The sequence below is a fragment of the Cupressus sempervirens genome, chromosome 8 (genome assembly GCF_028749045.1).
Source record: "Cupressus sempervirens isolate cs-2001-9-10 chromosome 8, ASM2874904v1, whole genome shotgun sequence".
Taxonomy (NCBI): domain Eukaryota; kingdom Viridiplantae; phylum Streptophyta; class Pinopsida; order Cupressales; family Cupressaceae; genus Cupressus; species Cupressus sempervirens.
Window position 1 is genome coordinate 233,198,949 of NC_143125.1, and position 16,590 is coordinate 233,215,538.

Genomic DNA, 16,590 nt, shown 5'->3' on the forward strand with positions numbered 1-16,590 from the left:
AATAGGAAACAAATATGCATTAATGAAGTCAAATAAGTTTAATTGTTTCAATCAAATGGTTATGGGTTGCCATTTGATTGATTGGTGTAACATTAACATCTTTCAATATGTAGTTATTGTTAATGTCTACACTGTTAGGAGGAGTAGAGTTCACATAAAGTAGAATATATCTTAAGGTGCAAATTCATTCCATTTTTTTGGAATTGCATTAGCTTGCATTTACTACGTTCTTTATATTATTATTTTTAAAATATTAAAGGAAAATATTATGATTTATAGTTATATGCTTTTTTCACTATAGGAATTGTGTTAACACCTTTTATAGCTTGTAGTCTATTAGGAAATTTTATTATTGTTTATATTCATGGATTAATATTGTTAGAAATATTTAATCAGAGAGGAAACAATTTTCTTTAAAAAAATGTAAAATATTATGATTAAACACATTAAATTGCCAAAATTAAATATTAGAAAAAGATTTTATTTAAAATCATGACATTGAAAATTGGTATTTTATATATGTTTCATTTGAATTTTTTTGGTATTTGTTTTGAGAATTGTACTATTATTTGGTATTGGTTTTATATGATTGTGTAATTGGCCAATTTAGGATGTCCACCAAAGACTTGAGATTTCTTATATGATAATTGTATGTTGTGTGTTTTATGATTCATATTGAGATTTATATTTATGAGATTTGTTTTGATGAGCGTTTACGATGATTTGGATTTGAGAACCAATACATTTTTGGTTGCCTACCATGGAATTGAATTCAATTATTATTGATTTTCTGGTATGAGACACAATTGTGGTTTGTGAGCTTTTGGAAGGAAGTCTAGGTGCATTATATGGGTGTGGCTATGATAGGGGTCAAAGCCCTAAGTGGCTGTCGAGACACCTTATTGTAAGTTGACTTAATAAGTGAAAACTTAACAAACTTTTGGGAATGGGTTTAAACAGTAATAAGATAATTGTGTTTTCTCAACCACGTCTCGAGTGTTTGTATACATTGAGGATGGGAATGAGATGCTACCTAGTAAGAGGTATGACTAGTATTCCTTGTTTTCATGAGAGGTATTTTGGTTTCACATAGGTCATGTTGAGGGTTTGGGGTCCAACCTAACTAGTCTGGGGTAACTCAATGCTTGAGGGTTTGAGGTTTAGTTAGGGACTTATCTAGGGTGACTGAAGTAGCATGACCATGTGATGACACTTTCTAGTATGTATCTTGCATTGGCTTTGTAGATTTTGTATTTACCTATGATGTGTGTTTCTTATTGTTGGATGTTATTTATTGTTGGTGATTGATACTTATTGACGATTGTTGGTTATTGGGGCGTGTGCACCAAGTTGGTGTACAAAAAAGTGGACACCCACAAAAAATAATAGTCAAATCTTCAATAACTTGATCACATTATTTCAAACTTAAAAAAACAATTAGGGTTGGTAACCGAGCTTGGCCTTATAACATTAAATAATAACTTGACTAGATTAATAAAACCTTATAAATCTTCAAAACCTAATCATGATTTCAAAAGCTATAAGTTTTTAAAAGAGAATGACTCACTACATAATTTTAATGCCCAAAAAAGTGCAGATAAGCTTGAGAAGGGAATTTGTAGAACCTAAGCGAGCTTTAAGGGGTTTTAAGCTATTCTCAACATTTTTGACCATGCCAATATGTAGACAAGGTAATTTTGCATGTTTTTGTTTTGTTTTTGGTTCTATTTGCTTCCATTTGATTCCATTTGTTAAAAAATTAAGGGTTGTAATATATTTTTGTTTTGCTTTTCGTAAAGATGCATTAAAGAAACCAAGAAAATAAGTTAGACATGAAATATCAACTCATACACAAATAATGCGATCAACTCCTAAAGCACAAAACCCTCCACCCACAACGACACAACCACAAAACCCTCCATGTAGTGCGACATAGGCCCGTTGCAACACAACCACAAAACCCTCCACTTGTTATGACAATGGCACAAAACCCTCTACTCAATGCTCCCCTTAAAGAACTACAACCCCATCTAAACCCTCCGAGCATACCATTAGATCTTGTAAATGCTATGCAAGGGACCTCATAAATCACCTTACACAAAATACCTCTCACATTAGCCAAATGGTCAATAGGTTGAGGTTAGCTAGTCTTGCTCACCACTCCAACCCTGGCAGATATACTTGAAGAAATAACCCAAAAATGCGAATGAGGTGTCTAGGAAAGTTACAAAATGGGGTTCATGGAGGGATAGGTGTCGTGCATTTCATGTTAATAAATTATCATATCAACAAGTGAATGATAAGGACATAAAAAAAGGTGCTATATGTGCTCTTTCCACCGATCCTAATTCTGGAAACTACCAAAAGCTTTCCTATTTATCGGTGCACTCACCCTAGAATGATATCATCTTTTTGGGATAGGTGGTATATGATATTTGACCTACCACCATTTAATATTTGTGAGGTGCCTTTATATATTTCGAGAAAGCTATATTGTGAGTTCATCCATGCCGAGAAGCCAATTTAATTTGACACTCGTGAGTTCCAAGGTAGAGGAAAATGATTTGCATAATGTAGACACGAGGCCGGTAGGGTGGTACAACACATGAGAAGAGATGTACAAAACAAAAAACTGTCTCATTTTGTAGTCCAAACAATCATAAAAGAGCCTATAGATTTACAGACTCTTCATGCAACCACATCTTTGACGAACGCCATCATTTAACATGGCTCACACTTAGGTGGTATTACTTCACCTATGAAACTTCCATCATCATTAGTTGTGCCACCTGCATCATCATCATGTGCATAATTAAAGTCTTCGGAGCCTGGTCAACATGCGTGTTTTAGTTGGCAATGCGTATGTGATGGGTTGGATATCGAGGCGACCAAAGATGGATTGACATCCCATCCATGTATACATTACATGAAGACTTGTTATGCATCCGAAAGTGGGGATTTCACACTCACATATGATTTGATGACTCTGGCCTTTGGTGGACAGGAGACACAGGTTTGTTTATTTGAGTTTTCACATGTTATTATTTAACATGTGGAGTTAATTTTATTTTATTTTATAGAACACTCTAGATTTATATGTGAACAATATGCAATGCAGGGTGCAACAAGCGACATGAGAACACCACACAATACTCGTTCTGTTAGAGGTGCAAGGCCAAGATCAAGAACATCAGAGGTAAAGTTTTTAAAATATTCTTGAAAGTACAATGATACATTAGATTCAAAATATGAATTCTTAATTGCTATGACACTAACAATACAAAATTTCCTAAATGTTGTTTCTTAATTATTATTACATTATCCAACCCTATTTGGTCTAAGGCTCCTTGCCAGGACCCTTTGGACTTTGAAACCTCACATTATTCCTATGATTGCAATATGACATTATTTGCATTAAATTGTTCCAATTGACTTATCTTCAAGCATTCCATCCGTTATATGCCTTAAGATATAGCTCGCCTTCGTATAAATTTCCACTATCTACATATGCCAATCATCTACCTCATCCAAAAACACCCAAGTCTCCAAGGAGTTTTACAAGGAAGCCAATAGAATATCCATCTCCTTAAGTGGATGAATTATGTCATCTAAGTACATCATGTGAAGTTGCTAGTGCTGAAACATTTCCATCTTCCACACCCATCATTCCTCTTCCATCTCCCATATCATCCCTCTTTCATCCACCCCACTTATAGACCCCCCTCCATTTCCTACCATTATTGAAACCCCTCTTATAGACCCCCTTCTAGCTCAGGCTCTAGTATGTATTTGTTTTTTTAATCTATTTAGAAATCCCTAACACCTACGTCTATTGCTTACCATATAGGCTATGCCTCATACCAATACTGTTTCATCATTGGTTGTGCCTCCTACTAGCATGAGAGATCCATCCTAGACTCAAAAATGTATTTGTTTTTCTAGTCTATTTAGAACTCCCTTACACCTATGCCTACAAGTCTTAACATTTTATCTTACCATACAGATTGTCCCTCATACCAGCATTGTTTCATCATTGGTTGTGCCTCCCACCAACACCGATTCATCAGTAGTTGTGTCTTCCATCGTCTTTCTACCTTATCACATTGTTACGAGTTCTTCCTGTCCATAGAGGATCCCATTACCATATCAATTAGTTCAAGTGTGGGATAAAGAGACGAGGTAATCAACAACTGAACCACCAACAATTTACAACTTGATTTTTAGTTTATATTATTTATAGATAAGATATTTGATATAGCATTTTTATTTTTCTTGTGCAAACACTTGATGAGACACGCAATGCATCAAAGAGGCTCAATTTTGATGATCCAACATAGTCATAGATATTGATAGAGATATAGATATGTAGTTATGGTCATTACATGACATTTATATATATTCGACTTTTGTATTGTATATGTTCGATGTTTGTATTGTGCACATTTGACATTTGTATTGTACCTATGAGACATGACATCTTTTTGTAACTATATGATTGATGTGACATGATATTGTTCATTTTGATATAAACTAAACTTGATTTTCCATCCAACTTGTTTATTGTGTGCATACAAAGTTGTACTTGATCTTACTTTCTTGTAATTAATCAAACATGTGAACGTTCATTATTTAATATGAAACATGTAACAAAATCAAAATCAGTGTAACATATAATTAAACTCATATGTGACTTATTTTGATGTAATAAGACATGAAAAGTAAACATATGTAATTATTTTGTGTATTTGTGTCAAATTATTAAAATTAGAGAACTCCTAAACTCTCCAAGTGAATACAAGGAAGCATAAGATGTTGATCAATTTGGGTTTATCGTATTTTGTAAATAAGTAGAGTGTTTGTTGTGTTTTGTAGTCAATAAGCCCTTATCTTGTGGTTTGATCCCCATTTGGCATGCATATTTAAGCCAACATGGGAAAGGATCAACCAAGGGAAATAGGTAGTCTTATAATGTTTTTTATAGCTTGTTAGGTCTCCTAAGATGTATAGGTGTAAGCATCTTTCGAAACTTCCTATGTTTGTCATCTTTTTAGAAAAAGTTGTAATATTGGTAGCTTTACATATTTTTCTTAGAGAGTGGAAGGCCAAAGGTTTTTTGGTTATGTGAGTATGTGAAAAAATTGACGATTCCACTATTTACTCTTGAATTTCTTTTTCGTAAAATTAGCTATGCATACATCATTTTTACTAACACACACCTCTTTAATTTTATTCTATCTTTAACACTATATGTAACTGACTTGTACTTTTCAAAATAAAAATAGTGTCCTACCAATTTCATGTGTGTTATCTAGATGTAGGCATCTATGTAACTTTTGCAAACCATCACATCGAGGGCACATTTTTTTGAAACACACGACCTTATAATAAATGTACTCATCATCTTGTTTACATAATACTGATGCAGTGCAAGGTAGGAGAATCCCCAAAGGAGATGTCCTAGCCCCCAACAAATAACCACACAATGGAAGATAAACAACAATGCAAGATGCAATGTGCCGAGCTATAAGGCCTTCTCAATTACAGCCAAATACAAAGCAAGTAATAGAGTTGCAAGATCCCTCAAGATCTAATTCAAACCCTAGCTAGTCCAGATCCACACTCTAGTAGAAACCTCCAAGGAAGATCCAACTCGTGCTCACAAGCCCACCAAGCAATCTCTTTATTTTCCAAGCCTCAACTACTAGCCCTTCTCAAACTTAATTCAAGATCCAAGTGTACTGCCTCACATTCGATGCTCTGTCCACACACTCTGGAAAAATTCTCTCACTTAGCTACTCCATCTTCCATGCTCTTCTCCAAGGTGGATGATAATCACAATCCTACTGTAAATTGCCTCACATTTAGTACTCTATCCACAAACTCAGTAAAAACTCACTCTTTAGCTACTCTCCAAACTCACTTCTCCTTCAAATGAATCATGACAAGATAAAGTCCTCTACTTATACCAAACCAAGCCACAAGTCGACCACTAGCAAGTTAGATTAAATAAATCCTCAAGCCACAAGTTACATTTAATAATGCCACCTATTAAATGCCCTTTCCCTCTTTTCTCTATTTTTTATTTTTTTATTTTTCTTCTTCTAATTTTTGTCACTTTCTCTCTGCTCCTCAATTTTTTTTTTTGTAATGAATTTTTTTCCTCTTTAGAAAATAAATAAATTATTTACCACTATTTTATGATGCAAGATGCTCTTGCATTAGACTTCCTAGGTAGATAGAAAAGTGTGTCCCACACTTTGATGCAAAAGAAATATCTACAACCATCTTCATCTTCACCAAAGGCTTCCACTCTAACAAAGGCAAGAAAATCAACATGCAAGTCATCTACATCTACATCACTCTGTTAAACACCAAAATCTCAACCATCCAATCAACATGCTCACTCCTAAGAACAAACTAAACATTATGCTTCATCAAAAAACCCTCATCCATATCAACAACTAGTGAATCCACACTGGCAACAAAAAACTCCATATCAACTACAATATGTAGATCTCCATGAATACATGCCAAGCTCACAACACCAGTGGTCTTATTGCTCACAGCTAGATGCTTTGCAACATATAAGTCAACACCACCAACAACTAGATCATCCACGACCGAGTGCTTTGCAATCTCCATGTCAGACTCAACTAACTGATCATGAAAACTAATCTCCATCCTAGCATCAACAAGGTTATGCATATCCTCAACAATAGCCTCTAGTTTCTCTATAGGTTCTATATTAGACTCCACAAACTGATCAACAAAACCAACCTCTTCCACCTTGACCTTGCCATGCCATCTTCTCTCTCGAACAAGTCTCTTAGCCAACTAGGCAAAACTCTTTCGGGTCGGTAGACTCCACCTCCACAAATTTCTATGAAACTCAACCATCCATTCCTTAACTCGATTAACCAAACTAGCTTCAAACCGAGAAGACATCTCAAAAAATCTCCTCTCCACCACATCATGAAGATTCACAATCATCTTAGGGTCCAATCCGCTCAGAGCCATCTTCCAAGATTTTCACAAACCCTCAACAGATCAATCTTCCTAAACAAGATCAACTTTCCATCTTCACAACCATAGATCCATATGCATGTCCCTCCAAATTCTTGGTGCAAACTGCCTCAACTTCGGTGATCTGTCTACATGCTTAGGAACAACCTTCACTTTGATACCACTTAACATCTTGAATCAAGTACACTTTCAATAAATTTTCTCAATGACTTAGGAAGTACTTGTAGACCACATTCCTACAATATATCGTTAGTATGCAATGTAAAACATACATAGTGATAAACATTATAATGCATAGAAAAATCAACATGAACCTTACAACATGTAGTGCATGTATGATTGATCTTAACATAGAATGGTTTGGTCATCTCAAAAAACCTTTGGCTGATTTTAATTTGAGGAAATATTTGAAGAAACATTTCATAAAATTGTGTTTTTCATATCCAAATAATGTTTTGCATGCGACTTAGGTTTTGCTTTTCCAATTCATCTTTTGATAACACCTTTTTTGTTTGGTGAAGTCCTTGTGTTGTCATGCCAAATATTTTCAATTAATGTTTTAAGTGGATAAAAAATAACCTTATCCTTATGTGGGAGTCTATCTTGAAATGACCAAAAAAATAAATTGTTAGAACCCTCAATTTTCTTTTGCCTCTCTAAGTCTTTGACTAAAATTGTTCTACTTATATATCTATCGATGACTCTTGCTCCCACCCGACCGGTGTTTCAAAATGCTTCTCCAGTCTAATGCTCTCTGACCATTGTTGGTGTGGAGGCTTCTCGTCCATCTATAGTGGGCCAGTTCCCTACCACATCTATTGTTGGGGTTCCTCATGCTCCTGCTCGCGCTGCTCTCGCAGGTTTCAATCTTCGTTTGTAGATATTAGGGATGATGTTTGCTCTTTGGCTGTGGTGGCGGTAGCTCTCTGTCCCTTTGCTGCTCCTATGGCTCCCACTAGTGAGGCTCACAATTCCCCTATTGCATAGTCTCGGGTTGTTGAGGAGAGATTTTCTATCTCTCATGCTGATGTGGCTGCCTTTGAGGCAGGTATTGGGGGTCCTGTTGTAAAGTCAGGGCTCCGTTCGATTGTGCCTATCTCTTTAAGTAACCTGCTTGTGCTTCATCTAGATTCATAATTTATTGATGAGATCTTCACATATGTGGCGAACTACTCTTCTTTAGCTACTATTTTTCATTTTAGGAGATTTTCGTCCTCTTTATCGGATCTACATGCTTGGATTTCCAAATTTTGGGAACCTATCATTTCAAATTTAGTTCAAATTTACCCCGTGGCAAGGAGTTTTTTTTATTGTGAAATTTGCAAATGCTGAAGATAGAAATTCTATCTTGTGCCATGGTTTCTTTTGGGAGGAGAGGTTCCCCTTGATGGCCAAACCTTAGCATAGGGATTTTCACCCGTCATCTGAATCCTTTAATAAGATTCCTCTTTGGGTAAGATTACTGAATCTTCCCCTTCACTTATGGCTGGATTCAGTCTTGGAAGCTGTGGAGGAGGCCCTTGGGGACTTATTTTTGGTTGATTCAACGTCTTCCAATGTGTATACGATGACCTATGCTCACATTCTTGTGGAGACTAATGTCTCCAAGGGGCTCCTTGAAATGATTAAGTTGGCCTCTCTGAATGGTTCTTGGACTCAATTTCTTCATTATGAGGGTATTCCCTTTAGATTCAAGAAATGCCATAAGACTGGTCATCTCACTACATGATGCTCCTCTAATAAGGTTAGATCGAAGAAATCACCCTCTTAGTGGTTGGGGGTTTTAGATGATCACTATGCGGTTCAGAAAGTATCCATAGTTGTGGATGGGTTAGATAACTCTTCTTAGAATCATCTTTCTTTGGTGGAGGATTATGTTGCTGTCTTTGATGATTCAAATGCTATCCCTATGGAAGGGACCGAGAATGTTGCAGATGTCCCTTCATTTGTTGTTGAAATGCTTGATTCGAATGTTGTCCCTCTTGCAGCTCTGGTTCAGTTTGGTGTTGCTGTCCCTTCTTCTGTTGCTATCCAAATCACAGGTGTTGGTACTATTTTAGCTATTTTATCTCCTGTAGTGAGGGTGTTGGGGGTTGGATGTGGGGTTGAATGCCTTGATTGGCAGAAGGCTATTGGGAAGGTGGAGGATGGATGGCTCTCCTGGCCTTCTTTGACTTGTTGTTTCTTTGTTGTTTGTTTTGGTTCAAGACTAAATGTCTATTTCTTTTGTAAACTAATGATTTTAGGCACCCGTTAAAACCTATTTTACTTAATCAAAAACATTTTTCTATTTATCCTTAATGATTTACTTATCTTACTATACATGATCTTTCTATTTCCTTTCCCATTATGGTTGATGTGAGGACACGTTGACTGGTATTAACATCTTTACTATGTGATTTTGAACCAATAGATTGGTATGCGTCAAAGAGATTTCTAACAATGATTCTTCCACTACTATTTTTAGATGCTCTTAATCCATAAATTCTAATTGTTTCTCTAGAAATTTCAGATTTTTAAGCATTTCAATAACAAGTTGTCATCTTCCAGCTTGATTAAATTTTTCCAAATAGTTATTCCAAATATTTTTACTAATTCTTCTACAATTTTTTTCTGACATTTTATCATGCATTTTCTTCAAAGTATTTTCATCAACATCAATTAGAAACTTTGGCTTTCTACAAATTATTCTAGTAGAAGTTGATGTAAGTGGGTGTATTCATCATGTCAACTTGAGATGTCACATTAGGAGCATTAGGTGAAGTACATGTATTTTTCATAATAATTTCAATAGGGCTATGTTCAACATTTTCGTTTGTCCAATTAGGTGCATTTGTCACATCAATATCAATAGGTGCATGCTCATGATTTTCATTTTCTCCATTAGGTGCATTGGTTATGTCAATTTGAATTGTTATATTTTCATCACTTACATTGTGTTCATTTGGTGATGCACCTTCACATAATCTCCTCATACACCCTTGTTTGTACCTTTGTTGCCTTTATTTTTCAATCATTCCTCTCTTGTTCTTTCCCATTATTGTAGATCTAAATTACCCTACAAAAAAAAACATTAAAAAAACATAACTGAATACAAAAATAAACAAATTTATATCATTATTTCATACACCCCACTTATAGACCCCCCTCTATTTCCTACCATTATTGAAATCCCTCTTTAGATCCCCTTCCATCTCCTACTAACATTAAAACCCTCCTATTCATCAAATTCATCTAGTTCCCATCCATGTCTCCTACTCCTAGCATTACCGAAATCCCATCTGATGAAGCTCATGAGTCCATCCTCTATATACCCATTCACATTAAAGAACCTATCATCTTGCATATCACCTAAGGTGTCTTGCGGGAGTGTGGAGGTCATAAATATACACTTGTATTTCTTTACTAGGTAGCCAAAGTTCATTCCTATCTCTCTTTTCCTTCATGGTCTCTTTGAATTTAGGCCTTGTAGCCTTTTTGAGACCCAATCAAGCCTTTTTCCCTATCTTTCAACTATCGTTCCAATGTATTCCACAACTTGTATTAGATAGATTAAACATCTTAGAACCATTTGTTTTGTACCCTCAATCACACACTATAAGAATCAACTGATTGTTATCAAAACACTTATGTTATGATATATAAAACAATGTTTATGATGAAGAATGATCAATAAAATATTCAATGATCTTTATGACCTTCTTGTGTCTTCTTGCCCTCATATGTCCTTGTCGTTCTTGTGTTTTCTTTCCATTTACAACATTATCTTTTATTTCTAACAATGCTCTTTACTATTTTATAGGGCTTGTCAAGGGCTGAAATTTCTCTAGTTGATGATGTCACACTTTCCACTATTAACTTTGGTCTTGAGAGCTATGCAATATCATATTTTGTGCACCTATCAAGTTTATAATCAGATTTCAACCCATGTTGTATATTATTTCTTCTCTTATGTTATCTTTTTTTTTCTTTAGGGCACCCCACTTAGCTTGAAGTTAGGAGAAAATAAAAATAAATCAACAAGCACACCTGAACACAAAACAGGTATTAAATACAAGTTAAGTTTATATTTTTAAATTTATTATGAACGTATGCATAAACATGTACTCAATATTGATGAATATGCACTGACTTGTTTGTTGAATATATGTAGAAACAATTGATTTTTTTAGAGTTGATGAATGCACTTGACACTATTGATGTTCAAGACATGAACGAGGTAAATTTTTCATATTTTCTTCCAATAAATTTCATCACTATGTCATAACATGTTATGTTTTTTATCCAGACAATTGTCAAAGCTTCTTCATCAGTGGTGTTGCCTCCTATGAGTATAAGACAGGTACCTAAGGTTATGGTATGCATTTGTTTTACATACATATTAAACTATTGCATTTACATGTGAGTACATGTATTTTTCAGTTTTATTGTGATTATCAACAATTGTGGGCTATTAAAATGTGTTAATTATCTTTATGTATTACAAAGACCTTCATAACTGCGTACATATCCTTTATCATTTTTTTTTGTTAGGAGTCTTGAGCATAAAATATGAGGTCAAACATAACAAGGGCTGCAAGTATGCATTTAGATTATTAGTTGAATCCCTCTTGTGATCTCATTTTAAATTTCTTGTGTGTATTAAAGAAATCCCTAAAACCTATGTTTACAATGCTAACACTTTTATCACTTACCATGCATGTTGTGCCTCATACTAGCATTGATTCATCGGTGGTTATGCCTCCTACTAGCACAAGAGATCCAACTTAGGATGTAATACATATTTTCTTTTTACTCTATTTAGAAATCGCTAACACCTACTCTACAACTCTAATATTTTATTGCTCACCATATAGGTTATGCCTCATACCAAGACTATTTCATCATTAGTTGTGCCTCCTACTAGCATAGGAGATCCAACTTAGACTCTAGTGCACATTTACTTTTTTTACTCTATTTAGAAATCCTTAACACCTAAGTCTACAACTCTAAATTTTTATTACTTAACATACAGGTCGTGCCTCATACCAACAATGTTTCATTAGTGGTTGTGCTTCCTATTATAATGTGAAATTCAACTCAGGTTCTAGTACATATTTAAAAAAAAAACTCTATTTAGAATTCTTGAACACCTATCTCTACAGCTCTAGCATTTTATCACCTACCATACAGGATGTACCTCATACCAACACTATTTCATCAATGGTTGTGCCTCCCACTAGCACTGATTCATTGGTAGTTGTGTCTCCCATCGTCACTCTACCTCATCATTTTGTTAGGACTCCTTCCTATCCACAAAGAAGCCTATTACTGTTATCATCCAATCCAAATGTGAGACATAGAGATGAGGTAATTGATAACTCAACTACCAATTATCTATGACCAAATTTTTATTTATTTCCATATTATTTTTAGATAAGATATTTGATAAAGCATTTTCATTTTTCTTGTGTAGACACCTAATAAGCCACATACTGCATCAAAGAGGCTATGTTTTGATGATCCAACATAGTCATATATATTTATAGAGATATACATATGTATTTGTGGTCATTACATGACATTTATATATATTCAACTTTTGTATTGTATATATTCAACATTTGTATTGTGTGCATTTGACATTTGTATTGTACACTTTTGACATTTCTATATATTTGACATTTGTATTGTACCTATGAGACATGTCATCTTTTTGTGACTATATGATTGATATGGCATGATATTTTTCATTTTGATATACATTAAACATGAATTTCCATCCAACTTGTTCATTGTGTGCATACAAAAAAGTACTTCATCTTACTTTCTTGCAAGTAATCAAACACTTGAACATACATTATTTAATATAAAAAATGTAACATGTTTATCAAATCTAGTGTAATATGTAATCAAACTCATATGTGTTTATATTTTGTGTTTTGTAATGATTTTGTGTTTGTTGTGTTTTGTAGTCAATAAGCTCTTATCTCGTGGTCTGACCCCCATTTGACATGTGTATTTAAGACAACATGAGAAGGGATGAACCAAGGGAAATCGGTACTCTTATAATTTTGTTTATAACTTGTTAAGTCTCCTAATATGTGTAGGTGTTACTTCCAAAAGTTTTTGTTAGCATTTTTTGAAACTTTCTATGTTTGTCATCTTTTTAGAAAAAGTTGCAATATGACAACTTTACATATTTTGCTTAAAGAGTGGAAGGCCAAAGGTTTTTTGGGTATGTCAAAATGTGAAAAGTCTTAAACCGACACTTCCAAAATGAAGTGGTCGAATCAAATAATTTTTGGTGTTATTGGATTGAGTCACTAAATAAATTAGCCTTACAAGGTCACCAATTTTGCTTAGAGACCAGGGACACTTCCATGCAATGTGCTTGATAATGACTGAGGGACCTTGTGGCTAAAATGAGGTTGACACTAACCTACACCTAACCAATTTGAGCTACAAAATAAGAAAATTCAATCCCAGGATGAATATTTTGAAATATACTCAACCTTTCTCATTTGAAATTGCTAACACCTACTCTACAATTGTAACATTTTATCGCTTACCATACAAGTTGTCCCTCATACTAGCACTATTTCACCGCTAATTGTGCCTTCTACTAGCATGGAAGATCCATCTTAGGCTCAATTACATTCTTTTTTAATATTCTATTTAGAAATCCTTAACACCTACATCTTAAACTCTAACTTTTTATTATTTACCATACAAGCTATGCCTCATACTAGCACTGTTTTATCAATGGTTGTGCCTCCTACTAGCATAGGAGATCCAACTTAGGCTCTTGTATGTATTTTTTTTTTTACTCTATATAGAAATACCTAACACCTATGTCTACAACTCTAACATGTTATCACTTACCATAAAAGCCATGCCTCATACCAACACTATTTCATCAATGGTTGTGCCTCCCACCAACACTGATTCATTAGTTGTTGTGCCTCCCATCACCACTCTACATCATCATTTTTTAGGAGTCCTTCCCATCCACACAGGTGCCCATTATTGTTATCATTCAATCCAAGTGTGGGAGAAAGATATGAGGTAACTGACAACTTAACTACCAACAATTTAAAACCAAATTTTTAGTTTTTTTTCATATTATTCAAAGATAAGATATTTGATATAGCATTTTAATTTTTCTTGTGTAGACACTTAGTGAGCCACATACTACATCAAAGAGGCTCAATTTTGATGATCCAACACAATCATAGATATTGATAGAGATATACATATCTAGTCGTCATTATGTGAAATTTATATATATTCAACTTTTTAATTATATATATTTGACATTTGTACTGTGCACATTTGACATTTATATTGTATACATTTGAAATTTGTATATATTTGACATTTGTATTGTACCTATGAGACATGTCATCTTTTTGTAACTATGTGGTTGATATGCCATGATATTGTTTATTTTGATATACATTAAAGTTTAATTTCCATCCAACTTGTTCTTTGTGTGTATACAAAGTTATACTTCATCTTAGTTTCTTGCAATTAATCAAACATCCAAGTGTTCATTATTTAATATAAAATATGTAACATGTTTATCAAATTCAGTGTAATATGTAATCAAAATCATATGCATTTGTAGTTTGTGTTTGTTGTGTTTTGTAGTCAATAAGCCCTTATCTTGTGGCTTGACCCCCATTTGGCATACATATTTAAGCCAACATGGGAAATGATCAACCAAGGGAAATAAGTGCTCTTATAATGTTGTTTATAGCTTGTTCGATGTCCTAAGGTGTGTTGAAACTTGCTATGTTTGTCATCTTTTTAGCAAAAGTCACAATATGGAAACTTTACATCTTTTTCTTAAATAATGGAAGGCCAAAGGATTTTTGGTTATGAAAGTATGTGAAAAAAGCCTCTCAAACCAATACTTCCACCATGAAACAATCAAATAAAATTAATTTTGGTGTTACTGGATCGAGTCACTGGAGCAATTAGCCTTACAAGGTCACCAATGTTGCTTAGAGACCATTTAGGGACACTTTCATGCGTTGTGCTCGATAACGTCTAAGGGCCTTTGTCGCTAAATTGAGGTTGGAACTAGCCTACACCTAACTGATTAGAGCTAAAAAAGAAGATGATTTAATCTCAAGATGAACAATTTGAAATATACTCAACCTTTCTCATTTGAACTGAGCAACACTTCAACTTTTGGGAAGAGGTGAGAAAGGGATGCCAAATCCAAACATAGTTGGATCTCCTAAAATTAAGATAGGTTATTGTAAGCCTCAAAAGTGTGATCCTATAGAACTTGGCCCATTTTCAATACCTTTTATGAGCTCTGAGATATGCCCGTTGAAAGATTGCTATCCAATGTTGCTTAAAGACCCTTAGGGACACTTTTATGTAGTGTGCTCAGTAACGTTTGAGATCTTGTGGCCGAAATGAGGTTGGCATTAGGCCAAACCTGACCAAATAAAGATAATAGAGAAGATGATTCGATCCTAGTATGAAAAATTTGAAATATACTCAACCTTTCTCATTTGAACTAAGCAACATTGCAGCTTTTGACATTAGGTGAGAAAGGGATTCAAAATTCAAACAAAGTTGGATCTCCTAAAATTGAGATAGGATATCATAGGCCTTGACAACATAATCCTGTAGCATCTAACCATTTATTGATACCTCACACAAGTTATAAGATATGCCTTCTCAAAAATTATTGCCCAATGTTTCTTAGAGACCCTTAGGGACAATTCCGTCCAATGTGTTTGATAATGTTCAAGGGATTTTGTGTTCAAAATGAGGGTGGAACTATCCTGAACCCAACCAACCAAAGATAACAGATAAGACAATTTGATCCTAGGATGAACGGTTTGAAATATAATCAACCTTTCTCATTTGAACTGATGAACATTGCAACTTTTGGTAGTAGGCGAGAAAGGGATGAAAAATCTAAACAAATTTAGATCTCCTAAAACTGAGATAAGTTATTGTAGGCCTTGATAATGGAATCTTATAACACCTGACCATTTGTCAATACCTCACACAAGATCTGAGATATTCTTGTTCAGAGATCACTGCTTAATGTTGCTTAGAGACCCTTAGGGACACTTGTGTGCAATGTGCTCGATAACATATGAGGAACTGTGTGGCTGAAATGAGGTTGGCACTATCCTAAACCTAGCCAACCAAAGCTAACAGAGAAGATGATTTGACCACAAGATGAACATTTTAAAGTATACTCAACCTTGCTCATTTAAACTAAGTAACACTGCAACTTTTGGCATGAAGCGAGAAAGGGATGCCTAATCCAAAAAAGATGGATTTCCTAAAACTAAGATAGGTTATTGTAGGCCTCAATAATGCAATCCTATAGCACTTGACTATTTTTCGATACCTCACAAGCTCAAAGATATGACCATTCAAAGATTACTAATAAATGTTGCTTAGAGATCCTTAGGGACACTTCAACATAGTGTGCTCGATAATGTCCGAGGGACTATGGAAAAAACAAGGTTGGCACTAGCTTAAACCCAAGAAAATGGAGCTAACAAAGAATACAATGTGATCACAAGGTGAATGGTTTGAAATATACAC

General features: G+C 34.6%; 1 long non-coding RNA gene across 1 annotated transcript; it reads left to right on the plus strand.

Annotated features, from left to right (window-relative positions):
• The first annotated feature begins 256 nt into the window (after nt 1-256).
• On the plus strand, nt 257-14,382 carry LOC149542346 (uncharacterized). Its single transcript, XR_016355455.1, has 5 exons — nt 257-3,013; nt 3,119-3,196; nt 10,998-11,067; nt 11,177-11,242; nt 11,312-14,382. It is a non-coding gene; the product is annotated as an uncharacterized LOC149542346 (long non-coding RNA).
• The last annotated feature ends 2,208 nt before the right edge of the window (nt 14,383-16,590 follow it).